This window comes from Otolemur garnettii, unplaced genomic scaffold, assembly GCF_000181295.1.
Source record: "Otolemur garnettii isolate 467f Iridium unplaced genomic scaffold, OtoGar3 scaffold00035, whole genome shotgun sequence".
Classification (NCBI taxonomy): domain Eukaryota; kingdom Metazoa; phylum Chordata; class Mammalia; order Primates; family Galagidae; genus Otolemur; species Otolemur garnettii.
In genome coordinates this window covers 2383525-2397927 of record NW_003852430.1, presented here as the reverse complement: position 1 = coordinate 2397927, position 14403 = coordinate 2383525, and the positions used below count along the sequence as shown (strand labels likewise).

Genomic DNA, 14403 nt, shown 5'->3' with positions numbered 1-14403 from the left:
GCGTTGTGGCGGGCACCTGTGGTCCCAGCTACTTGGGAGGCTGAGGCAGGAGACTCGCTTGAGCCCAGGAGTTGGAGGTTGCTGTGAGTGTGATGACATGGCACTCTACCCAGGGGGATAGCTTGAGGCTCCGTCTCAAAAAAAATAAATAAATAAATACTGATCTAAAGCTGACTTTTATTACAGTCAGGCTCTAGACCAGTGGTTCTCAACCTTCCTAATGCTGTAATGTATTTTGAAAGCTGTAGACCAGTGGTTCTCAACCTTCCTAATGCCATAATTTCATTGTTAAAAAGGGGGTCGCGACTCACAGTTTGAGAACCACTGCTCTAGATCTTTATCTGAGTCAAGAAGGTGGAATCAAGAAGGAGTGCTTGGATGTGAACCATAACATAAGCTTCTTTGATTCACTTTTGCCACAATGCTGGAGATTGATGGTGGAAACAAATAATTTTTAAGAAATCAGAATAGTTTTCTCTGCTAAAAGGGTGGCTTAAATTCAACAGAAGTGGTCACTAAGACAGATGCTATCCAACAAGTGGAGAGGTGTCAGGAAAATGAGAGGCCAGGACATGTAGAATCATAGAGGCTTAGAGCTGAAAGATGTCAGAGAGGACACAGTGCTAGCCCCAGCCAGACCAAGAGTCCTGTCTTTTATTTCCATCCTTCCAATATGAGGGAACTGGCTCTTTGACGAGGCTGCCATTTTCATCATGAGAACCTAGTTGTAATCAGAACTTTTCTTCCTTATTTTTGATTTTGATTTTGATTTTTGGAATTTCCACCCAGTGAGCCTAATTTTTGACATCTTAGGCTACAAAAATTTTCAGCGAGTCTTTTTGCTGCACAACGGCCCCGACAATGCCTGCTTGCAGGACTCTCTGTCTCTTGAGTCCTCTCTTGGTGGGGTTTTTCTTCACAGGTTCCCAGTATGCACAGCTTCTACAGCTTCCGGAGTTTTCTTCCTTCCAGCCATTTTCTGGAGAGTGCTGTAAATTCTTACCGTGACAAAGCAGCAAAGCAATGCTTAACACATCCTCTGACTAATGAAGAATAATCTTCCTTTTATGAAGAACATTTCTTTTCCATGACCTATTTTCTATTAAGGCACCTAATACCATGTTAGCTTTTTTAGCAGCCATTAAACACTCTTGGTGCCTATTTGAAGCTTGTGGTCAATTACAATCCCTTGAATTTTTTTTTTTTTTTTTCACATGAAGTGCTTCCAAAGTAGATATTCCCCAGCCTGCATGTGCTCCAGAGTGTGTGTTAATCTCAGCTCTCCCCGTGGATCGCTGGATAGTCAAAGACTGGTCATAAACCTCACTTTATTATACTAAACATGGCCCTAAAAACGCCAGGGCCATATGTGAGGTGCTGCAGAATATCCCCTGTCCTGGTAAACATGCGCTCCTCCTCTGAAGAATTGTCTATTTATAACCACAATCTTCTCCAAGACCTGAGCTGAACAGGCAATTTACCTGTCTAGAAACTAATTTTTTCCCCATAACTTCCCTTCTTATTCTACTCTAATTTCTGCTTCCAACTATTAAACACTCACTCTTATTATTTTTCTTTCCTCACACTCAGGCTAATTGAGTCTTTTTTTTTTTTTTTGGTTTTTATAAACAACTGGTCTGGTCCAGAAACCCAACCCCCCTCCACCAACCAGAGCCCCGCCCCCTGCCCCGGGATGGCCCAGAGTTGAAGGCCAAAGAGGGAGAGGAGGGCTCACACCGGCCACGCCAGGCCAGAGCGCAGGCTCAGCCTGCCTTACCCAGCAGGACGGCAAAGGGTCACTCTAAAAGTTGCTGCAGCTGGGCCTTGTCAGGTGGCTGCTGGTGGCTTCCCCCGGGGATTTTCCTTCTCCTCTCTCTGCACAGAGCACTTCCCGAGAGCAGTCTGCTGCTAAAACCTCATCTCAAGCCGGGCTGCCACTTCACACAGGAGGGTAAGGAGCTGGGACCTCAGCTGCCAATTCCCCGTCTCTTACATCCTAGATTAGATCCATCTTCCCGAGGTGCGTGTAAATGTGTGGCTGAGACAGAGCGGGACTGCCTGAGTGTTTGTGGTTGTAGAGCTCATTTCCTAAAGGGAGTCTACAGCTGGGTCAGATTGCTCACGTCCCTGGTGTGTAGCTGGGATGTAGAAAAAAATTTTTTTGGAAATTTTAGAAATGTGGTATGTTAGGACAATGTCACAGTAACAGCAATGCATAAGAGCAATGCCCTATGAAAGTAGTATTACCTGTAATTTCTAATAATTTTACATCTCTAAACCATAAGATGTCTTTTTCTTTCCCTAGCTTGTAGAGACAATACTTAAGCATTGTTCATAAAGTTTAGGATTCCTTCTTTATTTTTATCAGAAATCATTTAAACATCACTTTAGATAAAAAATGTTATCCCTTTTAGCAATATCAGCAGCACAAAAATCAGACAAGTCTTTAAATTTCCAGAAATACAACCTTTTGACAAAGTAGAAATCCGTCCTGTTAAAAAAAAAATACAATTTGTATGTGTTAAATAAAACATAGAACATTTTTATTTGTTAAAACAAACATTTTTATTTGTTAAATTTGTTATTTGACTAAAAAACAGGTTTTGTTTTAAACGTGCATATGTGGCTATACTGATTTATGTTTCATATTAAAAATCAGGTTGGAAATGAATAGTAAAATGTCCCCCCGCCACCCAAGTTAGATTTAAGATGACAAGCAGGAGAAGCCAGAAGTGTTTCTATTCCTGGAGGTAGTGCTGATGAGCCCCGACAGATGCAGAGATTGGAATGTGGCTGGGACAGGGAGCAGGCGCAGCTGATCGCCCTTTTGGCAAGTGGACATTCTGGGATTCTAGCTCATTCTGGCATAAGAGTGACAGTGACACTTTAGCACACATGGCTTTTCAGCTTGCCCTGCATAGAGTCTCTCCCAAGAGGCAAGGGTGGAGGGCAATGGGAAGGAGAATGTTCTTAAATGTAAAGTAATAGCTCTTTTCTATAACCAGTTGTAGGAACTTTCATCTGGGACTAGTTTGGGGCCAGGAAGAATTTAAGTGCAACACTTTCATACGGACTTGGCCTCTTACAGACAAAGGTACAATTAGGTACCATTTCTTGGCAACATTATTTTCAGTTCAGTGTTTCTGCATCTGTCTGGGGGCTTTGAACCTTTTTGAGAAATTCATGAAAGCCCTGACCCACACTGTGCTAAGGACACAGAAGCACACGGGCACAATATGTCTCAGGATAGTCCACAGGGCTCGTGGATCCACCTGAACACAACGCACAGCAGGATTGGTAGACAAAGTACAGGTCACCCAGTTACACTTGAGTTTCAGGTCAACCACAAACTGACTTTCAGTTTAGTATGAAACTGCCAGGCTTCCCCCAAACTGCCTAGTATATCTCAAATACTGCCTGGGACATACTAATATTAAAATATGATTTATGGCTTGTGCTGTAGTTTTATTTGCTAAATCTGATAATTCAGACCTAGACACATAGATCCAAGGCAAAGAAACCCTGTCTAGGTTGGTTCATCCCTATATGGTAAATGAGTAGATTTTAGTAGATTTTTAGGGAAGCCCATATTGGGGAGAGGAGTAATGCAGGACCAAGTATTGGCATTTCTGCCAGCAAAGTTAGCTGTGTATTCTTAACTCTCTGTAAATGTTTAGAACTGAAAGGAACACACACATCCCTTCATTTGAGAGATGATTAAACTGAAATTCTGAAAGTTTGGTCGTTTTGCCACTGGTCCATCAAATGGTTAGAACAAAAGAAACAACAAAACCTACTTTTTAGTTCTGTGATGATCAAAGAAACTTGAGTCTCAAAAACTCAATTTCTGATCCCCTCCCACTCCTGACATACACAAAAGATTAAGAATGAGGAAGAGCCATTTTACTAAAGTTTTCAACAAAATCCAAACTAAAAACATTTTTCTTTCTTTTTTTCTTTTTTTGAGACAGAGTCTCACTATGTCACCCTTGATAGAGTGCTGGGGCATCACGGCGCAGAGCAACCTTGGGCTTAAGCTCTTGGGCTTAAGCGATTCTCTTGCCTCAGCCTCTCAACTAGCTGGGACTACAGGCGCCCCCCCTCCCCAGTACCCAGATATTTTTTGTTGCAGTTGTCATTGTTGTTTAGCTAACCTGGGCTAGGTTTGAACCTGCCATCCTTGGTGTATATGGCTGGCACTGTGCCACTGTGCTACGTCACCGAGCCCTAAACCAAAAGTTTTTGTACTAGCTGGTTAGGTTCTGTATCCCGGCTCAGAGAATAGAACCATAGTTAACTTTGTGTATAGAGTCTGTATGCTTTATAGATAAATGCCAGGCATGAACCATATGAAACTGACAATATTTATTGTTTTCTCAAAAACCAAAATGTAACACTTAAAAGGAAGTACTTGATTATCTGACCAACAAATGCCCGCAAGCCCTCCTTGAAACTGTTTATTTGGCTTACCTAACCTACCTTTAATAGGAAAGACAGCTACAGGATATACGTGTCTCCAAACCAATTTGTTTTATATTCAAAAAGGCAACTCTTCAATTTCAGTATTTGGAGCCCGAAGGAACCATTTTATGTTCTCCATCTAAACCCGAGTGCTGCTTCACTTGGTCAAACACTAACTTTTAACCTTCTCCAGGTTTTCTCCTACCCTGGACTTCAAGGAGGCAAAATAGGGGCCAGAGTTTCCCCTGGCTTTGGATCTTTGCTCCAGTACACACTGCACACTTACTAGTGTGACCCTGGACAAGTTTTTCTTTTTATGCATTCTGACTCTTAATGTTTTCATTTGTAAAATGAACACCACATAACCCAATCATTTTCTGTGATATTTACACTAAAAAAATAAAATTCTGTACTTAACCCAGGGCTCAGCACACAGTAGGCTCTCAATTCATAGCTGCTAGCTATATAACCATTATTTTAGGTGGAATTGGAGGTATTGTTTTACATTTAATGTATCATATAGGTTCATGCCTGGTGATTTATATTTAGAAATTATTAGTATACTTAAATTTGGCAAACACAAAAGATGATGAAAAACAAGATGTCTTTCCTAATTCTGCCCAGCTGTTTATCAGGTAGTGAATACGTGACACTACCATTACAGAAATGCCCAAGAGCCAGGATCTGCAGTAGGCAGTGGGAGGGGAGTGTGAAATTATGTCTCTGTTACCCTTCTGCCCAGTTTCTAAGGGCTGCTCTTCCAGGAGATCTAAGAGGCTGTTCTGGGTGATAGTGGATTAAGCAAGGAGGGAAGAGGAGGGGAGTTCTCTGGGCTCCTTCTGCAGAACTCAGGGATAGCTCCTGTGGCGTAGGGACCTCTCTGCAGCCCACTGCGCCCTGTGGAAGGTCTCTTCTTTGATTCCAACAGGGAAAGGACTGCCAGTGCCACTGCCATCCCATTACAGGACCTCAGCTGCTGTGGCTACACCCGCTGCTCTTCCCAGAGTTTCCTGCATTGATAGGGACCATGTGAAAAGTGCAAGCCACCACTGGTCCCTGGTCCCTCCGGAGCCATAAAGTCATTCCTCTCTTTGATCACAAGGTGTAGCTTATTAGATCTTTGCTGGGGAGCAAGGGAGCATCAAGCCTGTTGTTTCAGGAAAAAGTTGTTGAAACTCTCCCAGCCACAGGCAGCTCAGTGAGGGTACACGCCTTCCCAGGCAGACCATAGCCTGAGGCAGAGCCCCCCCAGGGCACGGTCACCATGGTGATGGTCCTCGCTACCAGGCATGGGACCCCTTGAGCAGCAGACCACAAGGCAGCTGCTCATTTAAAAAAGAGAGAGAGCTTTGAAAAAACAACCGTAAGTAAAACCCTCATCCAACTTTAAGTTAAAATATAAATTGAATCAAAAAGTATGAAACGCTTTCAAAATGTATGGCTGAGCATCTAGGCCATAGTCTTGATCAGTGGTTCTCAACCTTCTTAATGCCACGACCCTTTAATACAGTTCCTTATGTTGTGGTGACCCCTAACCATAAAATTATTGTTATTGCTACTTCATAACTGTAATTTTGTTACTGTTATGAATTGTAATGTAAATATCTGATATGCAGGATGTATTTAGACAACCCCTGTAAAAGGGTCATTCAACACCCAAAGGGATCGTGACCCACAGGTTGAGAACCACTGGTCTAGATTATGTGTGAACATCTATATACAATTCATTTTTTAACACCTCTTCCTCATGGCCACATTTTGACTGTCATTGTGACATCATTGGCCATCACCTGTAATATGACTTAGAGTGTATAGCAAATGTTTGCATAATGGTAGGAAAAACTGTGAAGAGTTCTTGTACAAATTGCTCTTGACTGCATGTTTACATGTGACCTTGTTTCTGGGTAATATGTTTTTTAAAAAATTCAATTCTTTTCTGATCACCCTCGATTAGCCATATAATCAGCCTCGAAGCCCAGCACCAAGACTATATGAGTAAATGAAAGTGAATTAAGCTGTTCCACTTCCCTTTCATATACACATGTCCTCCTTTGCTGCTGTTTATGAATCTTTTCAAGATTTCCCTTGGTCGTCCAGGCATGGAGGCTCATGCCTATAATCCTAGCACTCTGGGAGGCTCAGGTGGGTGGATTCCCTGAGCTCAGGAGTTGAAAACCAGCCTGAGCAAGAGCAAGACCCCGTCTCAACTAGAAATAGAAAAACTAGCCAGGTGTTGTGGCGGGCGCCTGTAGTCCTAGCTAGTTGGGAGGTGGAGGCAAGAAGATCAGTTGAGCCCAAGAGTTTGAGGTTTCTGTGAGCTGTGATGCCAAAGGTACTCTACCCAGGGTGACAGAGTGAAACTCTATCTCCAAAAAAAGAAAGAAAAGAATTTCCCTTGCTCTTAACTTAAATATGATTGTGGGAAAATGCTGGTCTGTCAAGTGGCCTGTGTGCATAGCACGATGGGGCGGAGGGGCATACCTGTATCTGTGCTCCCAAGAAAGGCCCAGTGGAAGGGGTCCAGAGACTCTGCGAAAGCCTGTCCTGTCTGCCCTGTGAGAAAAGAGCCTCTGGTTCTAATCCTCTGCAGAGCCAAAACTAGTTTTCTCTGTAACTGGGCTCAGAACACAGGATGCAACTGCCCTTATCCATTCCTACTGGCCTGGAGTCCTCCTTAAATTGAGAAAAGCGTAGCTTTGGGGACATGGAGGAGCAGGGCCAGGGGAAGAATTTGTTGGAGCGTAGGAACCAGTGAACATCTCTTCAGCCTTGATGACAATATCAAAGCTTTGCCCAGATTCTAAGCCAGTGGTTCTCAATCTTCCTAATGCCACAGCCCTCTAATACAGTTCCTGTGGGTCATGACCCACAGGTTGAGAACCGCTGTTCTAAGCAGTGACCCTGACCTTGGGTTCCTCTGAGAGATCTGCAGCGTGTCCTTATTGGAGGGACATGACCACAAACTGAAAACACCTGGGCAAGTGAACAGATAGCCTCACCTATGAGATGCAGACCCAAGAATAGGATGAATTTTTAAGTATATCTAGGAAAATAGGGTCACCAAGAAGTTGTCTATAGGCTCTGATAGTTTTTTTGCTTATTTCACTTCATTTCATGTTTTCTGTTAGACACAGAGTCTTGCTCTGTTGCCCAGGCTGGATGCAATGGTGTCTTCATAGTTCACTGTAATCTCAAACTACTGGGCTCAAGTGACCCTCCTGCCTCAGCCTTCCCAAAGCTAACTGTAAGGATGCACTACCATGCCTGGTTAATTAAAAAATAAAAATAGAATCAGGGTCTCACTATGTTGCCTATGCTGGTCTTGAACTCCCAGCCTCAAATGACCCTCCCACCTCAGCCTCCAAAGTGATGAGATTACAAGTATGAGCTACCACATCCAGTCTTTAATAGTTTCTTAAATGGTCTCCTGCCTATTCCTCTTCTTCTCCCTTCCCTAGAGAGAGATGAAGAAACCAGTTACCTCTATTAAGTGATTTTAAGGGCTGTAAAAGCCTTTGATTATTTAAAGACAAATATATATATATGTCTATAAATATTATACATTTACAATAATATTTATATTATTTAAAGACATATATGCAGGATATACTTATATTTGTCTTTAAATAATATAAATATATTTATACACAAACACACATATATATGTGCCACAGAGCCCACTTTGTTAGAAATCTTTATGTGACTCATATGACACTGATTTAAAGAAAAAAAAATGGTGGCTCACAACTGTAATACCAGCACTTTGAGAGGCTGAGGTGGGAGGATTGCTTGAGGTCAACAGTTTGAGATCAACCTGGGCAACATAGCAAGACCCCATCTATACAAAGAATAGAAAGATTAGTCTATGGCCAAACCACCCTGAATATGCCCAATGTCATCTGATCTCGGAAGCTAAGCAGGGTTGGGCCCGATTAGAACTTGGATGGGAGACCTGGGAATACTGGGTGCTGTTAGCTTTTAAAAAATAAATGAATATAAATAAATAAATAGAAAGATTAACCAGGAATGGTGGCTAGTGCCATAGTCCTATCTACTCAGAAGGCTGAGATGGGGGAATCACTTGAGCCCAAGAGTTTGAGGCTGCAGTGAGCTATGATTGTACTACTGAACTCCAGCCTGGGTAACAGAGCAAGATCCCATCTCTAAAACACAAAACAAAGCATAACAAAAAACATGTCTATCAGGGAGGTAGAGTATATTTGCCCTTCAACTGATCAGCTTACAATCATTTGTCAAACTAGTTAATGTATCACCCAGTAGGGCCCTAGAGAAATAGAACAAAGGCAAGAGAATTTAGATTAAGAAAGTGTCATGGAAGGTCCCATATGTGGAGCAAGCCAGAAATGGGTCAACAGTGGGACCATCAGGGCCAGCGTGAAGGCCAGACAGTGGGAAAAAAAGACATCAACAGGAAGTAAGAGGAGGCAAGCCAAGGAAGAACATTTACTGAGTTTGCTACTTTTTCCAGCCTCAGGTGGTGCTCTCCTTCTCTGTAGATTTCTTAATCCTTCTTGATTGCATGTTAATTTATCAAATTCAAACCCTTCCTGGCATCCAAGATCTTTTATGAGTTGGCCTAACATTACCGGCCCAGCTGTCTGCCTCGTGGTCTCAGCCATCTTAGAGTGCAGGTAGCATGCTGAGTCACGCCTTCCAGCCTCCCCTGAGACATGCCCTCTGCTTGCAGTAACCTTCTCCCTTTGACATCTACTCCTCTTTAATCCCCTCCCCCAGAAATCTAGGGTTATCTTCCCACGCTAACACCATTCCACCAAATTAATACCTTTAACTTGAATCCTTAAATCTAGGCACATAGATTCCATCTATCACACATAATCTGTTGTTTTGCTTTCCCAAACTCTACCCAAATGTCCTTCAAGTTTGCTAAACTAACCCTCCCATTCCTATCAAAATAAAAATAACCAGTCCTGTATTTCCTCCTGCTCCCCGTGATGGCTTCTCCGTGATGCAGGGGCTTTCTCTGCTGTGCTTCACCCCAAGGCTTAAACAGGTTCCTTCCTCTGTTCCCAAAGATGCAGCTAACCAAAGCTATTTCTTTTGATGAAAATGGTTCAAATTTTAACCATTTAACAGCGTAAACACTGTTAACAGACATTTCCACATTAAGCTTTCGGTGCCAATGCCATCAGGCAAGCATTATTATTAATATAACATTATTTTTAGAGATATGTCAGTGGAGGTTCTACGAGGCTAGTTAGGTAACCCCCTGAAAGTCACCTTGCAGATAAGTAGAGAGCTGGTACTGTTTTATTTTCATTATCATTCAGTTTGAAATATTTCCCTTGTGATTTTCTTCTTTGACTCATGGATTATTTAGAAGTATATTGTCTAATTTTCAAATATTGAAAATTAAATGGCCTTCCCAGATAGCTTATTGTTACTAATTTCTACTTTAATTCTGTTAGAATAAGAGAATATACTCTGTATGACCTTAGGGCTTTTAAATTGCTGAGTTGTGTTTTGTGGCCCAAACATTGGATCTGACTTGGTGAATGTACCACATATACACTTCAGAAGAATTTGTATTCTGCAGTTTGGGGCTATAATGTTCTACAAATACGAATTAGATTCGGGTGATGATGTTATTCAGGTAATCTATAATATTACTAAAGTTTTGTCTAGTTCTATGAGTTGCTGCTGAAAGTTATTAACATTGTCAAGTGTAACTGTCAAAATGTCTATTTCTCTCTCTCATTCTGTCCCTTGCTGATTCACATATTTTGAAGCCATGTTATTAGGTACATAAACATTCAGGATTGTTGTATCTTCATGGTGAATTTTTTATCCTTATGAAATTATCTCCTTATTGCTAGTAAAATTTTTCTTAAAGCCTATTTTAGCTGATACTGATACAGCCACCCAGCCTTCTTATGTTTATTTCCATAGTAAATTTTTTTCTATCCATTTCTTTTTTAATTGTGTCTTTATACTTATAATGAGCCTCTGGTAGACAGCATATACTTAGGTCTTACTTTTCTTTATCCCTTCTGGTAGTCTGTGCCTTTTAATAATGATGGTTTGTCCATAGATGTTTAATGTAATTATTAATATGATTGGATTTAGGTTTACCATTATTTGTTTTCTGCTTATCTGCTAATTTTTGTTCCTCTGTTACAACTTCCCTGACCTCTTTTGAATTCCATTTAAAGTTATCTATTGGCTTTTTAACTACACTTTGCCTTTTTAAAAAATGGTTTTTCTAGGGCTCTGCTGTCTAAAATGAAAGTCAACAGTCACATGTGGTTATTTAACACTTGCCATGTGACTAGCCCAAAGGGACATGTACTGCAAGTATATAATACACCCTAGATTTTGAAGATTCAGTAGGGAAAAAAAGCAGGTAAAACATCACATTGATAATTTTATTGCAATTACATGTTGCAATGATAATTTGTATATGTTAGATTGAATAAGGTATATTCCTAAAATTTATTTCACCTGTTCCTTTTATGTGGCTACTGGAAATGTTTAAATTTCATATGTGGCTCATGTAATATTTCTATTAAAAAGCATTACTCTAGAACACTGTTTTTCAACCTTTTTTTATCTCCCGGCACACTTGAACCTATAGTGAAACTTCTGTAAACAAATTATGTTGATCAAAAAAAAAAAAAATACTTACTGTGCTATGCACTTCTTTTGAAAATAATTAATGATCTTTAAAATTTTTCATGGCACGTCTAAGATCCTCTCATGGAACACTGGTTGAAAATCACTGTGCTAGAGGTTATGATATGCAAAGTCAAGTTCTCACAGGCTGCATAAGTTACAAACCTCACCATAGGTTCCCTTCCCACTATCACCCTGTCCTTTATGCTATAATTGTCATAGATTCTACATCTATACACATCATAATCCTCACAAGATGTTAGCATGTGTGCTTTGAGGAGTTGTATGTATTTTAAAGAACTTTAGGGGGAAAAAATAGTCTTTTATATCCTTCCAGATGTTTACCATCTCTGATGTCCTTCGTTCCTCCTGAACCTGCAAGTTTCCCCTGGGTTCCCCTTTCCGGATCTCTCTTTTGCAGAATTCCTGCTTCACTTCCCAGGGAATGGTGGCTGTCATCAAGTCTGTATTCTGGTTCTTCAACTCAAACAACTTTCTCTTAGAGTTGTGGCTGCTCTGTGCAGGACCAATTGCAGCCTGCTTTTAGGCTTAAAACTACGCAAAAGAAATGTGTGTGTGTAGAAGGAAACTCATCCTGTGCTATTCCCTTTTTTCAACTGTCGACTTCCCTACAAAATCATCCTCCTTTTGTACACTCCCTGGTGACTCTGGGGTAGCTCCTCACACTCTCCTCCCCCCACCTCAATTTATAGTTATTACAGTTGTTATCTTTCTATTATATTCCTAAAGGCAGAGTGAGCTGCGGGCAGCTCAAACTTTATTGAGAATATGTGAGAACACCTCACGTCATGATGACCTAAGAGAATAACAATGTAGAAATTCTCTGCAGATGTTTTTCCTCTGCAGCCCCAGCGTATCACTATGTTAACATACTAAGGTCCTTCTGTAAATATTTCGCATATATCAAACACTCAATTGTAAGTAGCCAAACAGCCACTGCCCTGAGCTTCTCTGAATCCCTCCTGACCTTCCAGCCCTCCCCTAGGACCCCCTGGGCCTCACTGTGATCCAGTAACTGAAGAATTACACAGGGTACCCCAGGGGGCCTCTGGGACTGCTCCAGCACTGTAGCCTGAATCCATTATGTTACCAGGTGCCCTGTTTGACCAGTTATTAATATTGTAAATGTCGCCTTTACCTGTTACCAACAAAACAACCTTTTAATGATGGACAAACGGAATATTTGGCTTTTCAGTCCGAAGCACTCAAATTACTCTACACATTCAGGAATTCCTTTAAAACAATGAGAGCTTATACTCTTTTCCTGTTTTACAATTTTTTTTGGATGTATCAGTGTGAGTGTGTGACTCACTCATTATACATATTAGTCTTTTCAGGGTCACAGACTTCTCCCCCGGCCCAAATTTACTCTTGCTATGCTTACTAGGCTCCTTGTCATCATCATGTCTTGTCTCTGGAAGATAAATGACATCTTTCATTCCCCTGCACAGTGCCGCCTGCACAGCGCCGCCTGCACAGCAGTAGATCTCTGATAAGTGCTTGCTGAACAAACATTCAAAAATTTCCCCCAGAATATCCAGCAAAGGGACACTCAGTACATAAATTGAATGCATTTGCACAATACAATGATGGTGGATTCAGAATCTATTTTACAAAGTAAGGACACGTTTTGCATTTTTTGCCAAAAAAAAAAAAAGTGAGAAATGATACATGTGCCACAGTCTTTTAAAGAAATAAATGTGAAGGTGACAGTTTGACCTTAATGAGGAAGACAAAAGCTCTGGCCAAGAAACGGACCTTCTCTGTTTCCTACCTGCCTACGGCGGCCCTTCTGCATGGGCAGGAGATAGGGACAAACATAACAGAGGGTTAGGGAGTGTTTTAAACACCTACCTTCCAGTAATCAAATTGAAGTCCTTCCAAGGAGGGTCAAAGCTGAGTTTTACCCCTTAGGATGAAATTACAGTGAGATTTAAAACACACACTCTCACACTCATATATACAAAAAATATTGTAAACCACAAAATTCTCTAAATGCCCATCAATAGAGTAACAGTTCGATAATTTATTATAGATCCTTACTATGGGATGCTATGAACCTCCTAAAGAGAATATGGTGAATTTTTATATATACTAATAGGGAAAGATGTGCGTGAGCACTGCTAGGTTAAAGAAAATTGCTAAATAATGTATCATAAACCTGTTTTGATTTAAGTTCTCTATAGTGGCAGGTCGGGGTTGGTTTGCACTGACTCACAGCAGCTGATTGTCAAATTTTCAGGAATTTTGCAATCTTGGAATCAGCCATGATGAATCTATTTATACCAAAGAAATTGGCAGATTGCAAATAAGGGCTTTTCCCCCACTCTAAAGAGTCGGTTAATCAGCACATTGCTGCTCAAAAATACAAAGATACAACTTTGTATCTACAGTTATTTGCAATGATGAATATCAAACTATGAATTGTTGAATTAAATGTATTGATTTCATAACTTCGAAAAAGATAAACAGCACCAACAATCTTGTACAAAAGTGAATACTGCTGTGCCATAAATAAAATCCATTTATAGGTACAAGTATACTTTAGCAGAGGAAAAAAAAATATTTTCTACCATTCTGCATTCTTGGCTGGGGCTTCAAACAAAAAGATTAACAAGAGAAAAACATAGAAATTTATTCAACACAATTTTTATGTGACACAGGAGGAGTTTTCATAAGGCAATGAAGGTATGAATAAATGGATGTAAGTAAGTGTTTTTCTACCAGGTTTGATAAAGAGTCCAAAGTCATGGAAGAATGTAATAGGACAAAGGGTGTGAGCTAAGAACAGTAACCCAGGGAGGCGAGGATTTAGCAAAGACACTGATTCCTCTTGGTGTCTCTCCCTCCCTCCTTTTCTCTGAGTATAGAGAGAGCACCTCTTCCTTGAGGGGCTTATGACCTGCGGTAGGAGAAAGTCAGAGGCCTTCCTGCATCTGCTGTTTCTTAAGTTCTTCCAATTTAAAATATTTAATATGCCAACACACCATATCTGGGGGTAGTATGTACTGCACCCTGTTAATAGTATCTTCTCATGTCCATGCTCAATCTTTCAAGAAACCCTAAAGCAGTCCTTGACCTACAGGACATTTTAAGGGTTATGCATGTATTTGCTTAACACTAGAGTTGCTCAGCACTGCTTTACAGCATTAAACCCACACTTCATACAGGCTTAAAAACTTGTTCAGGTCCAGGCACAGTGGCTCATACCTATAATCCCAGCACTCTGGGAGACCAAGGCAGGAGGATCTCTTGAGCTCAGAAGTTCAA

At 40.9% G+C, this 14403-nt stretch overlaps 1 protein-coding gene across 1 annotated transcript in view; it reads left to right on the top strand.

The window, feature by feature from the left end:
* Positions 1-1898: 1898 nt before the first annotated feature.
* The window catches only part of KLHL31 (kelch like family member 31), a 20276-nt gene continuing 7771 nt past the window's right edge, over positions 1899-14403 (top strand). The window contains exon 1 of the mRNA XM_023513153.1: positions 1899-1951. The gene's annotated coding sequence lies outside the window, so the exon portion shown is untranslated. The remainder of the gene's footprint in view (positions 1952-14403) is intronic.